This window comes from Macrotis lagotis, chromosome 8 (assembly GCF_037893015.1).
Source record: "Macrotis lagotis isolate mMagLag1 chromosome 8, bilby.v1.9.chrom.fasta, whole genome shotgun sequence".
In the NCBI taxonomy this organism is placed as follows: Eukaryota; Metazoa; Chordata; class Mammalia; order Peramelemorphia; family Peramelidae; genus Macrotis; species Macrotis lagotis.
In genome coordinates this window covers 52,514,654-52,520,653 of record NC_133665.1, presented here as the reverse complement: position 1 = coordinate 52,520,653, position 6,000 = coordinate 52,514,654, and the positions used below count along the sequence as shown (strand labels likewise).

The window sequence follows — 6,000 nt, the reverse complement described above, 5'->3', positions numbered from 1 at the left end:
ACCTCTCCTATGGGTTGTTAAGTTGGATTGAACACATAGGTCATGAGAATTAAGAAAACTGATGAACTTGGAGACCAGGATGTTTAAAGGGATGTCAACATATATAATATTGTCCTTTAGTGATGATGACAGGAGTAAGGGTGGAGTAGAAAATTGAATTGGGTAATTGCCTACTTGAGAAAAAAAGGAATAAACTGGTGGTTAATATATTATGGTAACATAAATGATCCAGGAAAGAATTCTCTATTCGTAGCTAAAACTGGAAAGTGATGTAGCAGAAATTTAGAAACCAGAATTTTATGTGATATGCTACAATAAAATCCAAATGAAAATTAAAGGTCATACTATTAAAAAAAATATGCATGACCTTGGGCAAGTCATTTAGCCCATTGCCTTGCCAGGGGGAAAAAACTAGAAGAAAAACAGATAATGTATAATCATATTCCAGCAGCTATGGCTCAGGAATGAATTCTTAATCAAACAAAAGATAGAGGCAATTATAAAATAAAATAGATAATTTTAATTACATGAATATGGAAGACTTCTGTAAGAACAAAATTAATGTTGGGATAAAAAGGGAAGTGATCAGCCATGAAAAAATCTTTGTATCAATTATCTTTGATAAGGGTTTGGTATGCAAGATAGACAACTAGCCAATGTATAAGGTCAAAATCTATTCCTCAATAGATAACTAGTCAAGGGATATTATCTAACAATTCTCAAAAGAATTGCAAACTATTGACAACCACATAAAAGAATGATTCAAATAATGAATAATAAGAGAAATGTTATTCAAAAAAAATCTAGAAAATTGATAAAAATGATGAAAAGAGAATAGTTAATGCAGAGGAAATATGTAATGAGTCATAGTGATGCTTTGTTGTTGGAGCTATGATTTGGGATAACTATTCTAGAAAGCAATTTTGAATTGTTCAAATAAGGTAACTAAAATATACATACCTTTTGATCCAAAAATCCTTCTGCTAGGTATGTGCACTAAGAAGGTTCATGATTAAAAAATAGAAAGAACATCTCCATATATACCAAAATATTTATAGTATTCCTTTTTTAATTTATTTTTAGTAACCCTTCCAAAGAAATGGAATTGAAGTCAATGCTCATCAACAGGAACGGGTGCAATGATAAAAATAATGAATGCAGAAAACCATGGAAAGACTTGGATGAAATGATATAAAGTAAGCAGTTAAGAAAATAGTAAGAATAATGATTTTAACAATGTAATTGAAAAGAACTACCTCATAACCATAAAATCTGAATTTTTGTGAAATTATAAAAATCCAGGCTTGATCCCAAAGGACATATAAGAGAAGACATATTTTTTTCTCTTCCCTGCTCTTTGGTGATTCATTGATATGAAATGTTACATATAACTATTGCAATGCATCTATTGGTTTTGCCAAAATTTTTTCTCTTCTTCCTTTTTAAAAGTTCTTGGTAGCTACATGACATGTAATCAGGAAGACTCATCTTCATGAGTTCAAATCTACCCTCAGATTGTATTAGCTCTGTAACCCTGGGCAAGGCGCTTAACCCTGTTTGCCTCAATTCCTCAATTGTAAAATGAGCTGGAGAAGGAAATGGCAAACCCCTTCACTATCTTTGCCAAGAAAGCTCCAAGTGGGATCCCTTAGAGTCAGACATACTGAAAACAACTGAACCAAATTGAACTGGTTACAAAAGATTATTCTCTGGGAGGGAATTGGAGGAAATATATAGAAGGAAATGTAGATGATGTAAAAACAAAATATATTAGTAAAACTATTCTTCTAATGGATTATGATAATATCTGAATGATGAGTGAATCTTTTAAGAGGAAAGCTGCAAAGTGATAGCAGCAAAAGAAAGGTCTAGACATGGCAAAGGGAGCAAAAAGTGAGTTTAATCCTATTCTTGGCTCAGAGAGAGAGAGAAAGTAATACAAGATTGGAGAGCCTGCATTGGACAGAGTGGTCAGATGTTGAAATATTTTTCTATAGAAAGTTAGGTCTCTGTGAGTATCAGATGAATGTGAGATAAGGAGATTTAGGATGAGTTCCCAAACAAAGGAGAGAAGTGTCATTCAGTCCACAAATATTTATTAAGTTCCTATCATATGTCAGTCATTCTACCAAGTGCCAAGAATACAAAGAAAGGGAAAGACATGATCCATATCTTCAGGAAGCTTGATTGGGGTGACAACATGCAAATAGCAAGATATATACTGTTGTTACCTTAACTTCTATCTATAAACTTGATTTATAAAAATAGAGTCCAAATTCATAGTAATTCTGCTCTTAGACTAATAATATGGCTTACATTTTGTCCAGTAGAGAACAAAACCCTTTTACAATGAGCTGAGGTAGAGCCATACCCTAGAAAAGGTCTCTCTTTCCTTTGTGGTTCCCATTGTATGGTCTCATGCCATAACCACCTACCATGTGCCAGTCATTGTGCTATGTACTTTACAAATATTATATCAATTGATGCTCACAACTTTGTGAAGTAGATACTATTAATGAATTAATAGCAATATAAGGACAATTTGACCACAGGTGTTTATGAGAAATAATATTAATCCAGCAAATGTATTTTTTTACAGAATAATTTTGAGAAAACTAATAAAAGACTGGGGAGGAGTTGGTTGCCTATTCCTCTCCTTGGTCATGTTTCTCTCTTAGATCTTGCCACAGGACTAGCAATAAAACACATTTGTCCATTTAACTAGGGGTCTATTCTCTTTGTCTTAATGAGGAGAAATATAAAATTTGAATGCTGGGCAAGTCTCCATAAAAGGATTGCCTAAAATAAACATCTTCCTTCTTTTCTCCATCTTCTGCTCCAGAGATGAAAGCCTCCACCCTCCAATATCAGAGAGCTGATCTTGTTTCCTCTCTTCCCAAACTGGAAAAACTACAAATCCCAGAGGTTTTCATATCCAGCCAAAACCTCACCAGGAGTTGTACATCATGAAATGTAAGGTAATCTGGGAAGGAAGGCATGAGCAACAGGGAAAAGAAAGAGAGAGAGAGAGACAGAGAGACAGAGAGACAGAGACAGAGACATACTGAAGATAGAGACATTTGAACAGTCTTGAAGGATGAGTATTCCAGGGAATGAAAGGGTAGAGAATGAGCAGTATCTCAGCTGGTGCTAAGGTTAATAGGAAGGAATATGTAGGGAGAGGTAACAGGAGGGGGAAAGGATATTTGTCTCTTTTGTCAGTATCTGTGAATCAACAGGATTGGAAGAGGAAGAAGTTTGTTGTTTGCCAGTCATAAGATGAAGGAAAAACCAGTTGTTTGAGCCCTCCACCCTCCTCTGTCTTGTGATATTTGAGCACAATGTCATCATGGTTGGTATCTACTTCCATAAACTGGAGGTGGACCTGGCTACTGGACTGGCATCTGGGGTTAACTACCTGATGATTTAGTCACCAGGGCTGGATTGAAGTTATACTCTGAACTATCTTTGTTGTCTTATCCCCAAATGAGACACACCCATAAATTCCTTATATGTGGATCAGGTACTTAGTTTCCAATCAACATAGGTTTCTTTCCCTTAACATTCTGAGGCTTGGAGTTTCTGATGGATATGAATTTCCTTTGAAAACCTCTAGGACCTTTTGGTTCCCAGAGGCCTTGAATCTCTGATGGTTCTTAAACCCTTCAGATGTATGTGAGATGACTACTTGACAAAGAAGTTGTTGACACAGTTCATTATTTGTGAAGGGATTAGACAGATTCCTTCTGAGATCTCTTATAACTCTAAAATTGTGACTCTTATTTCACTCTCAGATTTTCCATCTTAGTCAATTCAAATTCATTCAATAAGTCCTGGGCTTGAAATGTGCAGATCCCACATAGCCAGTCCTTGGCTACCCTCTTCTGATGTTTTGGGGAGTCATAAGCTACCCTGTAACTGGGATTTAACAAGAAGGAGAAAGTAAACTTTGAAGGGTTATGATACAATGAAAAGAGCACCCAACTGGAAGACAGGAGGTTTTGGTTCTGCCATGGAAGGAGTCAACTCTGGTATTGACTTTGAAACATTGACAAATCATTCCCTCTTCCTTAGACTCAGTTTCCTCCCCTATAAAATGAAAAGGCTAGTAAAATGGACTCTATGTTTTATGTGATCCATTTCTCTCACATCTTATGTTCTATAGCCCCTTCCAGTTCTGATAGGCTAAATCCAAATGCTCCTTCCAGTTCTACCATGTAATATTTTATGTCCTAAGAGGGGAAGATATGAGAAAGGAGACCGTAGTACTATGTAGAAGCTTCAAAATAAGATTAAATGAGCTTAGAAAGCCCAAGAACTAGAAGAACCTTTGTCTCTGACCCAAAAGCCTCCCTGGGATGAAATGAGAAGAGTCAGACCACAGTGTATGATGTAGTTTTGGTTTACCTAGGTCTGCTTAAATGGGATTGTAAAGAAAATTCCCAGCTGGGAAAAGAGGCCCAGACACTTCTCCATGAGACTCTATTCATTGTTTAGTAAACCTCTCCTCAAGATCTGTTGGGACTATGGACAGCTATTACCAACTTTTTCTAGTCTCTGGGCTGCCTAGTTTCCCCTACTTTTCCTGATCTGGGGAGGAGAGAAGAAAAAAAACATTTTTCCTTAAACCTAGTGGGATACTTATTTGGTTAAAAGTATACATATTATTAACTTCAAGAAAGAAATAGCAGAAAAGCAACTAGACTAGAGAGATAAGTATTAAATATATATATATCTTTGTACATTTGTGTCCTCTGGTAGAATATAACTTCCTTGAGAGTTGGAACTATTTCACTTTTTGTCTATATATTTATTGTGGTTAGCATAGCACCTGAAACATTGTGAGCTTTTAAGAAACATTGTAAGCACAACGGTGCAGCTAGGTGGTGCAGTGGATAGAGTACCAGCTTTTGAATCAGGAGGATCTGAGTTCAAATTTGACCTCAGACACTTGAAACTTATTAGTTGTGTAAGCATGGACAAGTCATTTAACCCTGTTGCCTCACAAAAACAAACAAAAAAAATCAGTTATAAGAATTTATTAATCTTATTGCTAGACACTGTGCTAAACACAAGAAATATTATAAGAATTTGTTAATCTTATTGCTAGACACTGTGCTAAACACAAGAAATATTCTGACTTGTAGAGGAAAATAACAACACCTCTGGAAAGAAAAGTCTCTTCATATCTGGACATACCTGATTTAGTAACTGATGTAATCAGCATTCCAAATAAGATGTTATTTTATTCTTTAAATAGTTTAGAACATGGAAACAACCCAGATTTCCCCAGAGAGACATTAATAATTGGGCAGAGGAGGGGAGGAAAGAGGGCACAATCAAGAACCATTTGTGTACCTTTCTCAGGGGAACAAGTGACCTCACCCGACTCCAACTTGAAATACTTGATAAGATGCTTTTCCAGGGACAGAGACTATGACTGAGGCCTTTGTCCATTGGCCATTTCCCTTTGAGGATCTGGCAAAGACTTCACTGCAAGATATCTCTGAAATTTAGCTGATATAGGTGTTATGACATTGCAAAGTTGTCTCCTAGGGTCTGATTCTGAGACAGTAAAAGACCATAAAGCTACTGTAACTAATGCTGGCCCAGAGTTGGAGCCCCAGTTCAACTGAACTGAAAAATGGGGAACTTATACTAATAGAGGTGCCCCTTGGTCAGATCTCATCTTTTGGTCTCTTCTTGCCTTTTTCTCTTCCCTCTTCCTTTTTCCTTCCCCTCTGTCTCTATAGACACTGGCTACTCGAGTTCAGTTCTGCCTATGAGGAATCATTATTCAGACTCCGGAAAGCAAGGAAGGAAATAAAACAAAAATTTATTAAAGAAGTTTCCACATAAGAAAATGGTAGGAAAAGAGAGAGACTGAGACAAAAGAGGACTTGACTGGGCCAGCAAGTCAAGAAGACTGGCAAACCTGAGAGGAGTCCAACCTAGGTTTTTATGTCTTGCCTCTCATCCAGTGGACAAAAGGGGAGCTCC

At 36.5% G+C, this 6,000-nt stretch overlaps 1 protein-coding gene across 1 annotated transcript in view; it reads left to right on the top strand.

The window, feature by feature from the left end:
- The first annotated feature begins 1,094 nt into the window (after positions 1-1,094).
- Positions 1,095-6,000, top strand: part of AXIN1 (axin 1) — a 211,180-nt gene continuing 206,274 nt past the window's right edge. The window contains exons 1-2 of the mRNA XM_074197015.1: positions 1,095-1,196; positions 2,843-2,973. The gene's annotated coding sequence lies outside the window, so the exon portion shown is untranslated. The remainder of the gene's footprint in view (positions 1,197-2,842; positions 2,974-6,000) is intronic.